This window comes from Scyliorhinus canicula, chromosome 6 (assembly GCF_902713615.1).
Source record: "Scyliorhinus canicula chromosome 6, sScyCan1.1, whole genome shotgun sequence".
Taxonomy (NCBI): Eukaryota; Metazoa; Chordata; class Chondrichthyes; order Carcharhiniformes; family Scyliorhinidae; genus Scyliorhinus; species Scyliorhinus canicula.
Genome location: NC_052151.1, coordinates 115,986,040 through 116,006,809, shown reverse-complemented (window position 1 = coordinate 116,006,809; position 20,770 = coordinate 115,986,040). Strand labels below are relative to the sequence as shown.

The following is a 20,770-nucleotide window of genomic DNA, read 5'->3' as shown; positions in this document are numbered from 1 at the left end:
AACTCCACACGGACAGTGACCCAGGGCTGGGATTCAAACCCGGGTCCTCAGCGCCGCAGTCCCGTGCTAACCATTGCACCACCATGCTGCCCTTCCATTGCATTCCTGACTTGTGCCTTGTAGATGGTCAACATGCCTTGGGGAGTCAGGAGGCGACTTATTGCAGAATTCCCAGCCTCTGACCTGTTCTTGTAGCCACAGTAATTACAAGCTGGCTCAATTCAGTCTCTGATCAATGTTAACCCACACAGTTTTGATAGTGGGGGATTCAGTGACGGCAATATCATTGATTGTCAAGGGGAGATAGTTTGATTCTCTCTTGTTGGACGTGGTCATTGCCTGGCACTTGTTTAGCATGAGTGTTATTTTCCACTTATCAGCTGAAGAATTAATGTGGTTTGTGTCTTGGTGCTTATGGACACGACTGCTTCATGGGCCTGTGCTGTGGGGGCACTCCTTCCTTCCACACCGGACCCTGTAGGGCTCCGCCATGGCCGGCGGGGAGAAGAGAACACCCCGCGCATGCGCCAAAATACGCCGGTCTGCTCATGCTCGGAACCACACGGGCAGTTCTGTGCATGTGCAAGATCATGCCAGACCTTCGGCGCATGTGTGAACTCACGCAGCTTGTTTGGGGCTGCTGACGCCAGAGTGGTCGGTGCCGGGTCCCGCTGGTGTGGGGACTTAGTCCCCAGAAGGGAGAATCCCGCTACATGTCTCTAATTATCTACTCCACAGGGAATACAATTTAACAAAATTCCTTTAACCCAACTTCAAAAATAATATCCATGGCTGGAATGAATTATGATCTTACTTTTATGATGCTTTAATTGCACATGTCTCCAAAAAAACCTAGCCGCTTTTCATGATTGCAGCAGTCACATACTAACCCAGGCTTTTAACCCTTACTGCACAAACTACATTTAACACAATATTTCTGAAATTTCTGCATTCATCACACTCCCGTATCACTGAGGATGGGGAAATGTATGAAGCTTCTTCCTTCTCCCCTGGTTAGTTGTTTAATTACCCACCAGCACTCACAACAGGATGTGGCAGGACTGCAGAGCTTGAATCTGATCCATTGGTTGTGAGATCTCTTAGCTTTGTCCATCATTTGCTGCTGCTGCTTTTGGGCATGCAAGTAGTCCTGCATTGTACTTGTCCAGGTTGACACCTAATCTTTTTCAGGTGAGCCTGATGCTGCTCCTGGCATGCTCTCCTGTACTCTTCATTGAGCATTGAGTTCTTCATCAAGGGACAGATTTTCTGTCACCATGGACCCAAGGTAACATAATTTGCTTCCAGCGAGGTTTTATTTAGTGTGATCTGTGGTGGATGTAACATCCTGTTCCATGACCATAGCTTTCTTGTCACTTATAGCCAGGGAGAACAAGTTACAGACATGGGAGAGACAATCCATGAGTTTTTGTCACTGAGATTTTGTGTGACTGACTGGCATAGCATCATCAGCAAAGTGAAGTTCTCTGATCAAGCAAGACATTTGTCTTTGCTTTCAATGGCGATCGATTATACAGCTTGCTGTTTGACCTAGTAGGCAGGTAAATACTTTCCATATCTACAGGGTAGCCAAAGTTAAGAGCATGGAGCGGATAATACCAAAAAAGTGGGGATCAGGACACCGATCTGTTTCACTCCACTCTTCATCCTGATACTTTTGAGAGTGGTGCTGTCATGCTATAGTGCAGTGCATTTTGTTATGGAAGGAGTTAATGAAACAGCGGAGTTTTTTTTGGATAGCCAGTTTTCACCAAACTCTTGGAGATGTTTCCCAGTCTGCATTTGATGCTGTCCCATAGTGTTCTGTCATGGCTGAGTGAGAGAAATAACATGCATCACTTGAGCTTGAAAAAGCCATTGCTTGTTTGGCAAGCAGAAAGACACCCAGCAAGGATGGAATTCCAGCCAAACTGCTTAAGCAAGGAATGTTCCATCTATTGCCAGACCGTCTTGCCTTTCTCCTTCGCTGTTAGAAGATAAGATCCACTCCACAGGACATGCCGGATGCAAAAATTATTATATTATGCAAAACCAAATGCAACAGAGTCGATTGCAACAACTAGAGAGCATCTTACATGTTACAGTCACTGGAAAGGCCATTCCTAGGGTTATGGTTAAAAGGGCTGCTCTACTTGCAGACCGAGTATATGCAAAAGCAGATTACAGTTTCTGTGCTGACAAATCTACAGCAGACATGATTTCTCCACACACCAGCTCCAAGAGGAGGAGAGGAAACAGGGTATATGTCTTTACCTTGCTTTCATATGTCTCATTCAATAAGGTAAAGGTAAAGTCACCATAGTCCCAGATGACCATCGGCTGCTTTCCCCTTTGAGGTGGAGAGCTGACTGGTGGCGATTTAACATGAGGATCACCACACCTCAGGCGAGGGGCAAGGTTGAGAATGTGGGGCATTCATTAACAACCTCAGCCTGTACGGGAATTGAACCCGAGCTGCTGGCCTTGGTCTCCATCTTTGTCTAGCCAAGTGAGCTAAACCGGCCTCAAGCATTCAATACTGCAAGAAGGGTAGGATTTTACAAGATTTTAGAGTAAACTAGCTGTTTACGAAAGCTCCTCAGTCACATCCACCCCAGTCACAATGACATACACCATTGTACAGTTTGCCAATTACAAAAGCACCAGTGTGTTTGTGACACCAAAAGTTCAATTTAAGTAAATTACCAGTCGGTGAAAAGTTGAAATCAGAACCCTATTCATTCTTCCACTCTTGCGTCACCCACTCCTATAGGAAAATATTGGAAGTTGTATTTCATCTTCTCTGCCCTCAGACTAGAAATACGGACTGTGTTACAAGCCCAATTTGTTGATCTGGGTGAGACCGCGGATTTATCACTGTTCGGCCGAGATACAAAGTGTCACAAACCCGGTTGAGGGAGGATGAACTGGCTCCCTCCTTATTCAACCCCCTCTACTGATAGCAACAAGATTTAAACCAACAAGGTTCCATTTTCCATGGTCACCTTTTCTGGACCCAATAGTTATGTTTAAAAAAGTGCTAGTTTAACATCTGGAGTTAATGATAGAGTGAGCGTATTAACTACTAAACAGGCAAGGAGAAAAAATGGTAAAGCACATATATATACATTCACACAGATTAGAAGTGAGAATTATGTCCAGAGTAAGTAAATGCAAATAAAAAGGTATATGGAACAGTCCTTGCCTTGTGAGGAGTAAATGATGAAGCATGTGGCCCTTACAAATTGATTCCACTGGAGTTGACTTTGGTAGATGGATAGTCAGTTTCGAGGTTCCGATAGAGTTGACTTCAGCAGGTGAATGGTTAATTCTTTGATTCCAGTGTTCTGTGGTTTGGCAGAGAAATCTCCAATTCTTTTTTCCAGCTGCGATCTTTTTGCTGCTTGAGGCTGACTTCCACAGTCAGAGAGAGAGAGAGAGGTTTGAGGTATAGCTTAAAAAATGGTTATGCTATAACCATAGAATCCCTACAGTACAAAAGGAGGGCATTTGGTCCATCAAGTCTGCATTGACCCTCTAAAAGAGCACCCTAGCTAGGCCCATTATCAACCTAGACCCGTAACCCCACCTACCTTGAACATTTTTGTACACTAAGGGGTAATTTTGGCATGACCAATTCATCTAGCCTGTACATCTTTGGACTGTGGGAGGAAACTGAAGCACCCGGAGGAAATCCACGCAGACACTGGAAGAAAATGTAAATTCCACACAGTCACCCAAGGCCGGAATTGAATCTGGATCTCTGTGCCACTGTGGAGGGACACTGCTTCTGTTACCATACCATAGCCTTCAATGTGGAAAAAGTACCAGCTGCTTATCCTCACGGAGCACACAGACTGACAGAAATACATTGGGACAGATCTTTCGTATATTCCAAGTGGAAACCGGAATCCATTAGTTTGACTTGGCAGTACACACAGGATCCTTTGAGATGAGATGGCCACTATGCCCCTTTATCTTTACCAGAGCTGGCAATCAGTTACAGGATCTCTCTAGATGGGGTGACCATAATGTCCCTTTGTTTTTAACTGGAGATGGTGATCAGTCTCTGCATGCTTTTTGAAGAACCTTGGGCTGGATTCACCGTAACCCCGTGCCGAAATCGTGTTTGGCGGCTGCTCTGATGGGGGGGGGGGGGGGATCAAATACCGGGGGGCCCTTATGAGCAGCCGGGATAGATTGAGCGGTGTGGGGAAGATCGTTGGGACCTTCTTTGTTGGTCCAGGTCCGCCGGCTGAGTCCGCCATCGCGTTTGTGCGCATGCGCGGACTTGGCAACCAGAAGTGCAGGGGCCTGTTCATGCAGCTGAAGCTGGGAGAAGCTCTCCGGGGCCCTGCCAGCCCCTTCAAAGCAGGTGAATAGATGTAAAAAATTTATTGGAAGTCTGGCATGAAACGCCAGTGTTCTTACACCGGCGTGGGGACATAGCCCCATTTTTGGAGAATCTAGCCCCTGTCGGTTCTATTTTCTCTTAGAGAATCACTCTGCCAACCATTCATGTGGCTGACTGTACATTCTCAGCCGTATTTGGGGTTTCTGTCCATTTAAAAATATAAACTCAGGTCTTTTTAATGTATGATAATACATCCGTGCATAATTCAGTGGTTTTAACTCCATCATCTTGACAACTGTTTGGAATTTGACATAAAGAACGCGATTCAGCGGCCATGCAATTCAATGGCACTTTGCTATTCTTTGGCTTTGGGGATATTCTCTCCGCTGAGGCCACAATTAGAGGGATTTCCTGCTGGTAAGCTGAAGCCCACCAACTGGAAAGGCTCCTCGCAGATCGGGGAACCATTTTAACCAGCTGTCCCAATCTCTCTTCCCACCCCTACAATCTGGAGGAGGTCCCCAGGAACTCCCCACACCTTCCCTCTAAATGGCAAGCTCCCCTCTTTTTCAGGGCCTAGCCCCTGGCACTGCCATCCTAACACCCTGTGTCATGGAAATTATAATAAAGACAAATTCCTCGAGGTTCGATTTAAGGAAATTTATTTACACAAATATATTTGCGGAGAGAGTGTTCCAGTTGCAAAGCCATTGCACTGCACTCTGAGATTTGATTGAAGGAAGCATATCTTTATAGTCTGAAATAACAGCTTGAAGTAAACAGGCATGTTTATATTAAATAGACCTTGGAATGTACGTACGATGAAATACGTAGTACGTATGTTCTTGCCCTCGGCTAAAAACAACTCTCGTACACATTTTGTTATCTTTCGGAGGACAATGTGTTTTCAAAATAAGGCCGAGACCAAAATATTAAGCAGTATTTCATTTATGTTACCTGACCTATTTATTTTCATTCAAAGCAGTGTTGAGTTATAGTCAAGCATTTCCCAGCATGCTTCTAAGTTGGTAACTCATTAATTTGCCTTCCACAATTCCCTCCTTGTTGATCTTTTGATCAACACCTTTTAGTAAACTATTGTGTAGGGTGGGTTATAATGTAAGGGGAACGGACGTATGACAGTTCCCTGCGTGTTTTGAGCCTGGCAGCAAGAAGGCAAGGTGGCTAGGGCTGTCCCCGTGTCCGTGCAATAAAAATACCTTGCACAACATTAAAACAGTAACCGTACGACAATCAAGATTACAATGGCGATTATAATCCAGAACACAATCCTCTGTCCTGACGATCCTAACCACCCAAAGCCAAAGTCCCATCCCTCATTTTCATGTAATCTTGCCACCTCTCTACGAATGTGATCCACCAGATTATAAATTTTTTCTGAGTTATCAGGGATGTATGTGCAACAGTCACTTCCAATCAGGGAACAAGTGCCTCCCTTTTCAGCTAACAAGAAATCAGGAGCCATTCTATTCTGCAGGGCAACCGCTCTTATAGCAACCTTCTCAGTTTCTATCTGGTTAATAGCTTCTGCAGTGTCATTAGCTACATGCTCAAGAATGTCTCGTAGTTCGCGTAGTTCGTATGCATTAGTGGCTATTCCTAATGGTGGTACCATTATTCCCAGCATTTGTGCCCATGTCATCATACTTTCTGTCGTCGTGTGATGGGGATGGTCCTGCAATTGCTGAATGTGATGCACATAAGGGACTACATATCCCAAATAGCAGAAGCATTCCCAATATTCTGGTAACCACGGGTACGTCTTACGTCCAAAGATAAAATACGTGCCGTTATATGCGGTCAGGTTTCCTTTCCGATCAGTCATCATTAGTCCTAATCGGATACCCTTCCCAGGAGCCTCCACTAGTTCGGTTTTCAACTCCTGACCAATCAAAGATGAATAGTCCTTTAGCTGTAAGGTGGAATATAGGGGGTTGCCAATTCAAGGTCTGATCGCACTGACTCGTGCCTACTGAGTGGGTCCCATATGTTTTATGATTCTTAAAGCATATAATTCCTTTTGTGACTCCAGTATAATTGGGAAGGATCAACCAGGGTGGTTTAAACCTAGGCCCCCATCATTCCTCAAACCTATTCATGTCATATCCATCTAATCTCCAATCTAACATATTCTGTGTATCTTCACCACATCCTGTACTATTTTGTCTTAGAGCCCCTTCTTCTATCTCTTTACTGGTGAATGGGATAGGCCACACAGGGAAGCCGTTCTCCCAAACATCTGGGAATTTGTGTACAAACCCAACAACTGAATTTATTTACCCTCTCTGCGTATGAGTGAGACATGTATATTAAGGTATTAGTATGCAGCTTACCCTCTACATGATGTTGGATTAATATGATAATACATAAGAACAATAGCGCTGTCATTCTCTTCAGGTCAGCATTTCGCTAGTACTCCCAAAGTTTCTGTATGATGTAGTTTACACCGAATTGCGTGGATCCCATCTGGCTTTTCTTTTACTTTAACGGTTGTTTGGGTTGTTAACAGCACTTGGTAGGGTCCATTCCACCTAGGAGAAAATTAATCTTTGTTTAGTGCTTCCACATATACTTGATCTCCAGGTTTAAAGGGTCTGTGTTTCCCTCTTTTGGATGCATCTAAGCCTATCGCACCTTTTCATGTTTTTTTTTCAGCAGTTTCACACATGGCCTGGGCATGTTTTAGTGATGCCTCATCTGCCCATATTAAGGCTACTGCTGCTGGGGTCATTGGGGGTTTAGTTCCAGTTGTCAGGCACATGCCATTAATATCTCATACAGGGGTTAAACCCGTATTACGATTTCTCTGATTTCTCAGGGCATACATTACTATGCCCCCACCATTCCTTGCAGCCCATTTTGTTGACACACTTTAGCTGCAGTTTTAATTATTCCATCCGCCCTTCCCACGATTCCTGAGAATTGTGGCTGATATGGTATATGCAATTTCCAATCAAATCCCATGGCTTCTGTTGGGGCTTTGGTCAATTTGCTAGTGAACTGAGTTCCCCTGTCACTGTTAATACCCATTTGTATCCCAAACCTAGGTATTATTTCCTTTAACAGAATATTTACCACTGTTCTAGCATCATCTCTTTTGGTTGGAAAAGCCTCTACCCACTGTGAAAACATGTCCACTATCACCAATTATTCTTTTGACAAATCATACATGTGCGGGCTACTTTTTCAATTGTTATTGTAATACCTCGAGCATACAATTGCTGACATATGGCATGTGTCATTCCTCCTTTGCCCACATAAGCCTGCCCATGGGCAAGATGTGCAGCTATCTGGGTGGATCCAGATTTGCTGATTGTCTTGATAGCAACCAACTTTTAGCCAAAGACGATGCTCCTGTAGGGAGGCTTGCTCCTGTGCCTGTTTTAACTTTGGTTCTGTTATGGTGGACGGAAGTTCTACTGCAGCAGCTTGTGGTTGTGGCTGCTGTTTGAGAGCCAATTCCTTTGCTATTTTATCAGCAAATCTATTGCCGCATGAGACTTCATTGTCTGCGGTAGTATGCGCTTCACACTTTAAAACGTCTATCTTGCTGGGCCGCTGAACAGCATCTAGTAAATTTAAAACCAATTTAGCATGTTTAATAGATTGGCCTGAGGAAGTTATGATCCCCTGTTTTTCCATAATTGGCCAAAACCATGTACTACCCCAAAAGCGGATCGGAATCAGTATAAATATTGACTGTTTTATTTTTAGCTAGAATATATGCTTTAGTAAGGGAAAACTATTCGGCCGCTTGAGCAGACATTCCCGAAGGCAGAGCAAAAGCTTCCACTATCTTGAATGGAGTTACTATTGCATAGCCGGCCAGGAGGGTCATATCATTTGGTCGGTTTGCTGACCCATTGGTGAAAAAGTGGGACTGTAATCCCATCCTTCAAAGCTGGCCAAAATGCAGCATAAGTGTATTTTAGAAGCAGCAAAACATCCCCTGGGAGGGGGCTATAAATACCACACATTTAAGTCAATTTCCAATGATTGATTTTATAAGCATTAGCTATTCTTAGAGATGTATATTTTTCTTTGTCAATTCAGAAAAGGTCAACTGTCTGCTGAAATGGTTAATGTTTCCTGCAGAACCTAAGGAGCGGAGAACTTGGAATGATGCCATTTGCGTCTTTTCACGTAATCTAAAAACTTATTCATATTCAATTACTTTTATTCGTAACGTCACTTTCTTTCTTTTAAACTGATTTTAATTTCCATATGTTTAAGTTCATTAGAGAAATCTCAACAAAAATCACTTAAATTATAATCTCTGACTCACAATGACAGCCGATAAAAAATACAACCGACTTAGCACTTCATACTTTGACTAAAATTAATTGGTTGACCAAAACACACAGATTCTCACAGCTCACACAAATATCTCACGGCGACAGACAAATCTGAATTCCCTTTTTCTACAGGAACCCATCTGTTCCGCTTTTACCTTAATCTTCTATTTACTTTTACTTGGAGAGGGGGTCAGCTTCATTAGATTCCTATGTGGGACATATAGGTTTTCCTACCTCATTCCGTTGCTTTACGATTGTTTCTTTTCATTTTCTTACTCATTTTGACTCCCTTATCTGTCCTCTTTAAGGAGTTCACCTACTTTCTCGCTCGGGATGTCTTTACTGAGGCTTCAGGATGACCTGTGGGGGGTGGCAGGTTTATTGCTCATCGTTCCTTCTGCAAAATACTTTAGACCATACATATAACAATAACAACAACCGCAGAAATCATTTACAAATACTACAGGGAGCGCACACCGGTGTTTATCCTGTCACGAACCTCGAAGTCTTTTTTAAAATTTTAGTCTCTAAGGAACCTTTTTTCTTCCCATGCATCTATCGTTAATTTATTAATTAAGATAACTCATTCTAGCATGAGTTAGTGGCCAGTAATTAAGGCTGCCGAGCAGCAGACCCCCCTTTCAGCTGGGGTCGCACTATGGCTCCCTCCCTTTCAGCTGAGAGAGTCCTAGTTATAGAGTCCTTTCGGGGTTCACGTCCCATTAAATTAGGAAAACTGCAACGACTATACCAATTTGTCGTGGAAATTATAATAAAGACAAATTCTTCGAGGTTCGATTTAAGGAAATTTATTTACACAAATATATTTGCGGAGAGAGTGTTCCAGTTGCAAAGCCATTGCAGTGCACTCTTGAGACTTGATTGAAGGAAGCATATCTTTATAGTCTGAAATGACAGCTTGAAGTAAACAGGCATGTTTATATTAAATAGACCTTGGAAAGTATGTACGGTGAAATACGTAGTACGCATGTTCTTGCCCTTGGCTAAAAACAACTGGAGTACACATTTTGTTATCTTTTGGAGGACAATGTGTATTCAAAATAAGGCCGAGACCAGAATATTAAGCAGTATTTCATTTATGTTACCTGACCTACGTATTTTCATTCAAAAGCAGTGTTGAACTATAGTCAAGCATTTCTCAGCATGCTTCTAAGTTGGCAACTCATTAATTTCCCTTCCACACCCTGGCAGTGCCAAGGTGGTACCACCAGGCTGGCAGTATGCAGGTGCAGGGGCAGTGCCAGGTTGCCACTCTAACCTGTCTCTGACCACCCAGTGGTCTCCAATGGCCTGGAGAACTCCCCCAGGTGCCATTATGACTGGTTGACGTTTGTGGACTAAACGGTGCCATTGTGAGGTCTCCCAAACATGGCGGTTGAATCTCGATCACTGGGTGAATACTCATTTAAAGATGCAGATCTGGATCTCGCCCATCACGATCAGTCAAAGCGCGGAGCCTAATTTTGGGCTCCTGTGCAATTCACTTGTTGCGCCTGGATTCACACCTAGTCCAATGTGGCCTCTGAATCATGCCCAAAGTCTGCTGTATCTGGCGTTACAGGGGCACAGGTTAGGCATTTGAGGTCCGCTAAAAAAATTAGTTTTTTCCTTCAGTTATATAGAACTAAATGTTGACACCTAGCAAAGACAGAGGGATGCAAGCATAACTTAATTCAGACCAGGACAAAGTAGATTTCTCTTAATGTGTTTATTATACATCCCTGTCCTTGCTGAATGTCATTTTATACTGTCTGCTGCCCATCACATTAGTTCATGGAAGCAGCAAATGTCCCGATGACTAACTTACAGCTTAGTGATGAGTGCAAGTAACAGATGATACATCTGGCATCCAATAAACCAGTCTGTTCCATGAAGAGAGATTGGCAATTAACCCTAGGATTCAAAGAGCACATTCTGAGCATGCTTGGTAACAGACCAATATTCAAGTATTTTGTTGCTAATGGGTTTTACAGCATTTGTTTCATGCTTTCATAAATGTCTTATTTAATTTTCATTTCTCCCTCTGCATAGAAGGCCATCTGATCAATGATTCTGACAAATAGGGCATGTCATTTCAATGATTTTACTTTAAATTGGAGCATGTAGTTACAATTGTTTTAATGGTTTTGTTCCAGGACAGTATATCCAAAAGCTTTCGATCACAATGCTATTTTGTCCCTTCGAAGGCAGAAGAAATTTTCTTTCATGTCACATCCTCCACCTGGTACCAAAGCATCAAGGATCACTGATATGAGTAATAAGCTCAACATATAATTTTCAGCTACATGTCCCTTTCACCATTCTCAATGGGATATATGGAAGTGGACTGGTCTTTTTAATAGTGTAGTAATCCAGAGGCCCAGTTTAACTCAAATCCCATCACAGCTGCTGTGGGAATTCATACTCAGCGAATTAAATAGACCTGGAATGTAAAACTAGTCTCAGTAATTGTGACAATACATCTACTGGTTTGTTATTTTAAAAAACTCTGATTGACCAATGCCCTTTGGGGAAGGAAATCTGCTGCCCTTACCCAGCCTGCTCGACAGAAGATTCTTGACACATGTGTTAATGTGTGATGCACTATCATTTACGACAAGACGAGAGCAGAGAGTATTCGAGGCTTTATTACGCAGAGATGTGGAACCTCCCGCAGTTGCTGCCGAAATGGCTGCAGCTCAGAGAGCCCACACATTTATACTCCGCCTACTGGGTGGAGCCAGTAGGCAGTGATCTACCCCCGTACCTGTAGTACAGGGGCCTTACCGTAATACCCTCGTATGCAGTATACATAATACAACAGTGGTGACTACCACAATGTGTTCACTCTTTATTGGCTTCTGAAATTGCCCAGTAAGCCAATCAGTTTTTAGCGATGGATAATAAATGCTGATACTGCCAGTGAAGCAGGTCTACAGCACAAAAAAGGCTGTGTAGCTCATCATGTCTGTGCCGGTCAGAAACAACCATCTAACTATTCTCATCCCATTTTCCAGCCTTGTATGCCTTGGTGTCTAAATATTCTTAAATGCTGCAAGGGTCACAACCTCCACCACCCTTTTAGGCAATGAGCACAAGACTCCCACCACCCTCTGGGTGAAAAGGTTTAATCCACACATCCCCTCTAAACCCCCTTATGTCAAATCTATTACCCCTTGTCATTGATCCCTCCACCAAGGGGAAAGGTTTATTCCTGTCTTCTCTATGTATGCCCCCATATTTTTATACACCTCAATCATGTCCCACTCAGTCTGCTCTGCTCCAAGGAAAACAACCCCAGTCTGTTCAATCTCTTTTCAAAACTAAAACTCTCCAGCTCAATCAACATCCTGGTAAATCTCCTCTGCACCCTATCCAGTGCTATGGCATCCCTCCTATAATATGACTTGCGGCAAGGATCATTGGAATTAGCTAAGATCCAGCTACAAATTAAACTATTACAACATGCTGAAAAAATGACTCCGCTGGAATCAGAAGTGAAATAAAAAGAGAGGCAATGGAAGAAGCAATGGAAAAAGAGAGGGCAGAGAAATAAAAAGAGATAGAGGCAATGGCGGAAGCAAAGGAAAAACAGAGAGAAGCAATGGCAAGAGAAAAGGAAGAAGAAAGAGCCTAGAAGGATGAAGAGAGAGAGGAAATGACAAGATATAGAGATCAACAAATCCCTCTCCTTTGTGAATACCAATGCGAAGTACTCATTAAGGATCTCACTTACTTCCTTTGGTTCTAAGCATCATTTCCCTCCTTTGTCCTTGAGTGGACCAACTCTTTCTCGAGCTTACCCTCTTGTTCCTAATATACATATAAAATGCCTAGGGATTCTCTTTAATCCTGTCTGCCAAGGGCATTTCATGACCCCTTTTTGCCCTCCTAACTCCCTGTTTGAGCTTTTTTCTACTGCCCCTGTATTCTTCAAGTGTTTCATCTGTTTTTAATCGCCTCAACCTCATGTATGCATCCTTTTTCTTTTTGTCTTGACTCGCAATTTCCCTGGTCATCCACGGTTCCTGAATCCTGCCTTTCCTGTCTTTTGTTTTCATCAGCACATGCCTGCCCTGCACTCCCATCAACTGCTTCTGAAAAGACTCTCACATGCCATGCCCTCACAGGCAGCACGGTAGCACAGTAGTTAGCACTGTGGCTTCACAGCGCCAGGGTTCCAGGTCCAATTCCCCGCTGGGTCACTGTCTGTGCGGAGTCTGCACGTTCGCCCCGTGTCTGTGTGGGTTTCCTCCGGGTGCTCCGGTTTCCTCCCACAGTCTGAAGACGTGCAGGTTAGGTGAATTGGCCATGATAAATTGTCTTTAGTGTCCAAAGAGATCAGGAGGGGTTATTGGGTTACGGGGATATGGTGGAAGTGAGGGCTAAAGTGGATCGGTACAGACTCGATGGGCCAAATGGCCTCCTTCTGCACTGTATGTTCTATGTTCTAAATGTGGAGTTACCCTCAAACAGCCTCTCCCAAACAACAGCCTCTAAATCCTGCCTGATCTGGTTGTAGCCTTCCCTCAATTTAGCACCTTAACCCTCGGACAACATTCATTCTTTTCTATGAGTATCCAAAAGCTTACGGAATTGTGGTCACTGTTCGCCACATGTTCCCCCATTGCAACTTTAGCCGGGCTTGTTCCCCAGTACTAGGTCCAGTATAGCCCCCTCTCCAGTCAGACTATCCACATATTGTTCCAAAAAATCTTTCTGGACACACTTAACAAGTTCCTCACCATCCAGATCAGTCCTGAGGGATTTCCAGTCAATATGAGGAAAATTAAATCCCTCCACTACAACAAAGCTATTATTTCTACATCTATCCCGAATCTGCTTACATATCTGTTCTTCAACTTCCCGTGGGCTGTTGGGAGGCCTGTAGTACACCCCCATCATATTGACTGCCCCCTTCCCACAGTTCTACCCACAGTGTCTTGTTACTTGATTTTTCCAAAGTGTCCTCCCTCTGTACAGCTGTAATATGTTCTCTAACCAGTATACAACTCCCCCACCTCTTTTAACTTCCCCTCTGTCTCGCCTATGTTGCTCGTTCTACTGTTAGTGTGATTAACACGCCTCCATTTAAAGGACATGTGCTTAACACTGGTTTGGCTCTGTATCTGTATCTATGCTCAGGAGTCGCCAGGTGCCGTTAGAGACACCGTCACAAGTTATCAAGGTCAGGTTCAAAGCAATAAGTCTTAACACCGATCAGTAAGTCTAAACAATTAGTGTTTATTATAACGGATATAATAAATACTCATGCACACGCTAAAAGACTAATACTTATTGCTACTATTAAACGACTAAATACTTATCTAAGTAGGAACCAGCAAGGTCAGGGGACAAGGCCTTTGTTCCTTTCTGGACTGCACCTTCTGTTCACTAATAGTCGGTAAGAGTATAAGCAATGCCTGGGTCACGTAGCGATCGTTGTTTTGGCACTTACTGAAAGATGGCTGATGCTCAACGGCCGGTGATGAAAGACAGGATCTGGAGGCTGGGTTCGGAGTCAGGATGCAACAGCCTAGGCCGGAGTCTGGAAGCAACAGACCGAGTCATGTGCTTGACCTTCTCTTTATAGGTCCTAGAAGTCCGTGCCCCTTGGGGTGGGTTCTTTCACCTGCTAGGTATCGATTGGGTCTCTCCCAATCGATATCTTTCAAACTCCCCAATCTGAGGGTCGTTCCTCGATGGGTGGGGCGGTCCCTATGGCTCTTTGTGTTGGTTGCTTTGGCGCCATTCTGTCTGGGCGTCTATGGAAAAGTATCCATTGATACTTAAATGTTTCTATTGTCCGGGGTCTGGATCTGGATCACCTCATTACTATGCAGATCTGTTTCCCATTTGCACCTTTGGCTGAAACTCTGCACCTGGCCAGAAACTGGTTTCTGTATGTGCAGAATGCAAAACAGTCTTCTGCAAGCTGTTTGTCCTCACTAAGACTGTTTTTTCCTGCAGTCTTAGCAGTTCTCCATTTTGTAGCCCAGTGTCCATCTTAGATGGATACACCTAAAACACCCATATCCCGGAATATTTAGCTGCCAATGCTGTCCCTTTTTTAACCAAGTCTCCGTTTCCCCAACCGCATCCAAGTTCCGCGCATGAATCAAGGCTCTAATTTCATCTGTCTAACCTGTTATACTCCCTGCATTGAAGCAGATGCACTCCAAATCTTCAGGCCCACTGAGTTTGACCTCCCCCAGCCTGCACCAGTTCTTTAGCCACATTTTCAGCTGAATTACCTCTCTGTTCCTTGCCTCGCTAGCAGATGGCACGGGGAGTAATCCTGAGATTAGTGGTCCTGCTTTTTAATCTTCTACCTAACTCCCTAAATTGCCACTGCAAGACCTCGCTACTCTTTCTACCTTTGTCATTCGTGCTAATGTGAACAATGACCTATCTCTGAGTCCCTCCCGTTTTAGGATGCTTTGCACTCGCTCGGAGACACCCAGGACCCTGCCACCAGGGAGGCAAACTACCATCCTGGAATCCCTTTCACAGCCACAGAAGCATCTATCTGTAGCCCTGACTTCTGAATCACCTACCACTATTGCTTTTCTATGCTTTGAACTAGGTCTGTGCTGCTGGGTTAGCCATGGTACCTTCGTTCTGGCCACTGCTGCTGCTGTCCCCTGATGAACCTTCCCCATCATCAGTACCCAAGATGGCATACTTGTTAGATAGGGGTCAGCCATTTATCTTCCTGTACCTTGTAGCTCTGTAGCTATTATCTGTAACAATTTCAGCTAATTGTGTGCTCCTCGGTGCTTCCAGCTGCTGTTCTAACCGATCCATGCATTCAGTGAACTTCTGTAACTGAATATACTTCCCACAGATGTCATCCTCAGGGACACTCGAAATGTCCATGATACCCCACATCATGCAGGAGTAACACACAACCCTGCCAATTAACATCTGTCTCCCTCTGTTGGTTAGATTAAAACAAAAAACTGGTTGTTAGGCCCTTAATAAAAATTTACTGCTACTGCTTTCACGAATAGGGCCCCAAAAATGAATGTGCCTCCTGGTTAGTACAGGTTGGTATAAAATATGAAATCTAGCTTGTTACCCTCTACTAAGTGTGAGAAGAAAAATAAATAAAGCTCTTACCTTACAAAACGTAGCTCAGAATCTACTCTGGCGAGCCGAGGAATGAATGGGTTAAGGACAGGAGTCATCTGATTTATAGAGAACCTATTGGGAGCCGCTCTCTCTTTTGAAAGTCTTACATCAGCTGAAGGTTCACCTGGTGCTCAATTTAAACACAGACCGGTCGCTAGGCTCCTCCCTCCGGACACTGCTCCTGCGATTCCCGGCTGATCTTGGGGTTCCTGTAATGGTGGGTTACAGAAAGGAGGTTTTGTAGCTAGTGTATGAAGTTCCATAAAGTTGGGGGGCATTTAGAATAAAGAAAACTCAGGCAAAATACAAAAACATTTTTATTGGCCTAGAGTGCATCAGAATGTAGTTGAATTGTGTCGTAAATGTCACACGTGTCAAGGGATAGGAAAACCTAAAATGGTAATCAAACCCGTACCCTTAATACTGATTCTGCCATTTCAGGAACTTTTTACAAGCATCCTAGTTGATTGCGTGTGACCCGTTCCTAAGATGAAAAGTGGGAATCAGTATTTGTTACTATAATGGATGTGTCTACTAGATGTCCACAAGCCATTCCATGAAATATTACAGCTGAGAGGGTTGTAAAGGAGTTTACCAATGATTTCACAGATACGGACTATCAAAATTAATCCACCATATCAACAATTTATGCAGAGGCTTTTCAGGGAAAGTTTTGGATAGCTCAGTGGTAAAGCGATTTAAATCAACCACATGTCATCTAGAATCGCAGGGAGTGTTTGAACGGTGGCATAAAACTTCGAAGACCACGTTGAGTGCCTACAGTCAGGATTATCCAGAGGATTGGGACAAAGGTCTTCCATTGTACTGTTTACAATTGGGGATGCATCTAATGAATCAACTAAATTCAGTCTGTTTCAATTGATTTTTGTTCGAGGTAAGAGGACCTCTTAACTTGATGTTCACTCCCTGGTACCCTTCTTCAACTTCATTATGTCCAGCTAAAATTTAAATGTTTTTCTACTTCACAAAGCCCCCAGGTTGCTATGAAACCATCGCTAGTTTATTTATGGGCAGCACGGTAGCATAGTGGTTAGCACTGTTGCTTCACCGCGCCAGGGACCCAGGTTCGATTCCCGGCTTGGGTCACTGTCTGTGCGGAGTCTGCACGTTTCCCCCGTGCCTGCGTGGGTTCTTCCGCATGTTCCGGTTTCCTCCCACAGTCCTGAAAGATGTGCTTGTTAGGTGAATTAGACATTCTGAATTTTCCCTCAGTGTACCCGAACAGGCGCTGGAATGTGGTGACTAGGAGCTTTACACAGTAACTTTACTGCATTGTTAATGTAAGCCTACTTGTGACACTAATAAAGATTATTATTATTATTTACTCTTTACGCTGTAACTTTCTCTAAGTACAAAGAATGATAGTTCAGCAACCCCTACACATACAAACACCTTTGTCCAGCATGAATCTAATTATAGTAAATAAAGGTTTTACATTTCCAGGCACAAAAACATTAAATTAAATCCACTTCAAAATGATACCTCAGTTTTAATGTTTACCAATAAAAAAAATCCCTTGAAACTACCGTTGTCTTCCTAACACCCACTAAGACAATCCGTCTGCAATGAGGGCCATAACAGATCCCACAGACGGTGGGCCAGTTTTCTGTGGCCCTGTTATATCCCTCATCATGCTTCTCCAGCATGACTTTCAGAGCAATCCAATTTTTAGGCCTTTGAGCAAGAACAAAAATCAAACTCCGCTGAGCTGGTGTCCATGACTAAATAATTGGCTGAATTTCAGTGACGATTCCCCTGCTCACCTACCTCAAATCTTTGCGAAAGAGCCACAGAAACTTTGGAAAAGCAGAGTTGCATGTATTTATTGTATCTTTCCAGTATTTCTGCAAGTCTTCGACCAATATTGCACAGGGGGGAGAACCTCTATGGAAATTCACCCCCAAACTGTCCACATGGGTAATGTTGGAAAGGTTACTAATGCCGTAATCCTGTAGGCTTGTCTGGACATAACTGAAAAATTAGAGGATGTAAAATTGTCCAATCCTTACTTTGCAAATCTCCTTTAAGTATATAGCTCAAACTGTGTATTTGTAGAATAGACTGATGAGAAGTCCATTTCTTTTTTTATGTTCACTGATGTTACCCCATTTACTTGACTGGTCCTGTGGCACGGAAGCACAGTGGTTAGCACTGTTGTTTCACAGCTCCAGGGTCCCAGGTTCGATTCCGGCTTAGATCACTGTCTGTGCGGAGTCTGTACATTCTCCCCGTGTCTGCGTGGATTTCCTACGGGTGCTCCGGTTTCCTCCCACTGTCCAAAGACGTGCAGGTTAGGTAGATTAGCCATGCTAAATTGCCCTTAGTGTCCAAAGAGTTGGGTGGGCTTGTTGGGTTATGGGTATGGGGCAGAGGTGTGGGCTTAAGTGGGGTGCCCTTTCAATGGGCCGAATGGCCTCCTTCTGCACAATAAATTCTTTGTCTATGTGTGATTTCTGGTTGTAATGGGTTTCTCCAGTTAATACTCTCAATAATTCATTTGTTCTACAGATCTGGTTCAGGAGTGTCGGGTAATGTTAGGGATCATGACAAATTACTTGCATTTCTGACAAAAATATGTATTTATAACAGATAAATCACAGCTTCAGAATTCAAATTGAATAGTGATCGTAAAAGTCTGGAGAAGAACATAAATAAATCTGAATTGGACAAAAACATTACTCTGTTCAATAAAAAGGCAGTAATACATACCATTGTAACTGATAGGTCACTGGTCTTGAAGGCAGTGACATTCTATTCGAATTTGGATCTTATGTACAGTTAAGGTGAATAGCATTGATGCATTTAAGGAAAAGCTAGGTATACACATGAATGACAATGGAAATCAGTTATACTGATCGAATTCAACAAAGAGGGTTATGTGGAGGCTCATTTGGAGCACAAACATCAGAATAGACCTGTGGGGCTGAATGGCCTGTTGTAGGTACTATATTGCTCTATACGAAAAAGATACACTGGATGGAACTTTTGGTCTAGTGTGTTGGAATCCGATAATGATACAGTACAGGTCGGCTCCTGCAATTATCCACTCTACAAGAGTGCACACTCGGAGGCAGAAATTAAGCTGAACTACGAACAGTGAGAGATATTTGTTTCCCTAGTATAATGGTTTTGCACTACCATTTAACCAGCTTTTGCCTGAAGATCATTTTAATCAGCATGATAAATAAAAACGTACACATTCCTGCTCTCGAAAATCAGACAATTTTCTGTTTAAATAAACCTTCAGCAATGGATGATGTATTAACTGGGGCACTCTTGATCACACAGAGACAGAGGGCTTAAGATAGACAACTTGGCTATTTCCTCTGGAACAATAATACAACAATTTATAAGGAGGAATGTACAATTATACAAGATACATCAGATCATGTTTCTTATTGTTAGTATGTACAGACCACTTTCTGGATAAAATTCCTAAGCTTTCTGCTAGATGCTTAATGTGGAAATAGTGGGGGAAATGTTCAGCTTCAGCGTGGCCACAAAATGTGTGGTATGAGGTCGACCATTCATTATTTCCATTATGTCAATGGTGGATAATGGTTGACCAATCCAATACCACTTGTTTTATGCCCCCTGTTAAACTGAAAGGCTTCCTCTGTGTGTAATAACCTGGCTAATTTAATTTTTTTCATATATTTATTAAGGTATTTGTATAAACAGTACATACAAACAAACACAAGAGGAAGAACAAACAGGAACATCATAATAAAGAAATAACTAGCTATTGGCTAATTCAGTTTCAGTCGTTGTGCATCATGGGGTTATGTTAATTGGTTAATCAATGTCAGTGGCTGCCAGCCTTTTGGATCTAGCGTGGTACTGGTCAACAAGAAGAACGCAAATTTGTGCTTTGATATTATTTACACACACAGAGTTTGACATAGTGGTTAGCTCTTAAAATAGGCTGAATAAATCCATAGGAATATATCCAAAGTGACCTATTTCAATTGTATATTTCAGAGTCCCCAATTATTTGTATTTCCCAATTAAGGAGCAATTTAGCATGGCCAATCCACCTAACCTGCACTTCTTTGTGTTGTGGGGGTGAAACCCACGCAGACATGGGGAGAATGTGCAAACGCCACACGGACAGTGACCCAGGGCCGGGTCCTCAGCGCCGCAGTCCCAGTGCTCTCCACTGTGCCACATGCCACTCCCAGTTGTATATTTCTTTGTGTAATGCGACTCATGTGCTTTTCATTACTCTTTGCTTATTCTGGTCATGCTGGATTAGATTTTTGCTATCATTAAAATGAGTCAGACCCAGAGTCAGGATGCACTCAAGTGCTGGGGAGGGAGGGTTGTTATGGCTGGGATGGGAGGAGAGGCCCTGGGAAGGAATGAAGAGGTGGTACCAGGGCATTGGGAGGTTTCTGGTTCCAATCTGGAAAAGGGATGGTGCATGGGCCTTCCTGTTTCTCCTCTTCGAGTCCCAGGGTGGCTTTTTTGGCCTGCTGCTTCTGCCCTCACAATTGAGACTGTGTAAGAATATTCCGGCAATAGTCCCAAAGACTTGTGCTCCAGAACCTGATATGCCACTAGCCAAGCTGTTCCTGTACAGCTACAACACTGGCATCTACCCGAAAATGCGAAAAATTGGCCCCGGTATGTCTGGCACACAGAAAAACAGGACAAAACCAACCTGGCCAATAACCGCCCCTTCAGTCTTCTCTCAATCATCAGCAAAGTGATGGAAAGGGTCACCAGCAGTGCTATCAAGCGGAAATTACTCAACAACAGCTTGCTCAAGTACGTTCAGTTTGGGTTTTGCCAGGGTCACTCAACTCCTGACGTTTTTGCAGCCTCATTTCAAACATGGATAAAGGAGCTGAATGCCAGAGTGACTCTCCTTGACATCAAGGCAGCATTTTACCAAATATGGCCATGGAAAAACTGACATCAATGGAAATTGGGGCAAGCTCTC

General features: G+C 43.4%; 1 protein-coding gene across 2 annotated transcripts in view; it reads left to right on the top strand.

Annotated features, from left to right (window-relative positions):
* Positions 1–20,770, top strand: part of fndc4a (fibronectin type III domain containing 4a) — a 249,795-nt gene that overhangs the window by 118,205 nt on the left and 110,820 nt on the right. The window lies entirely within an intron of this gene.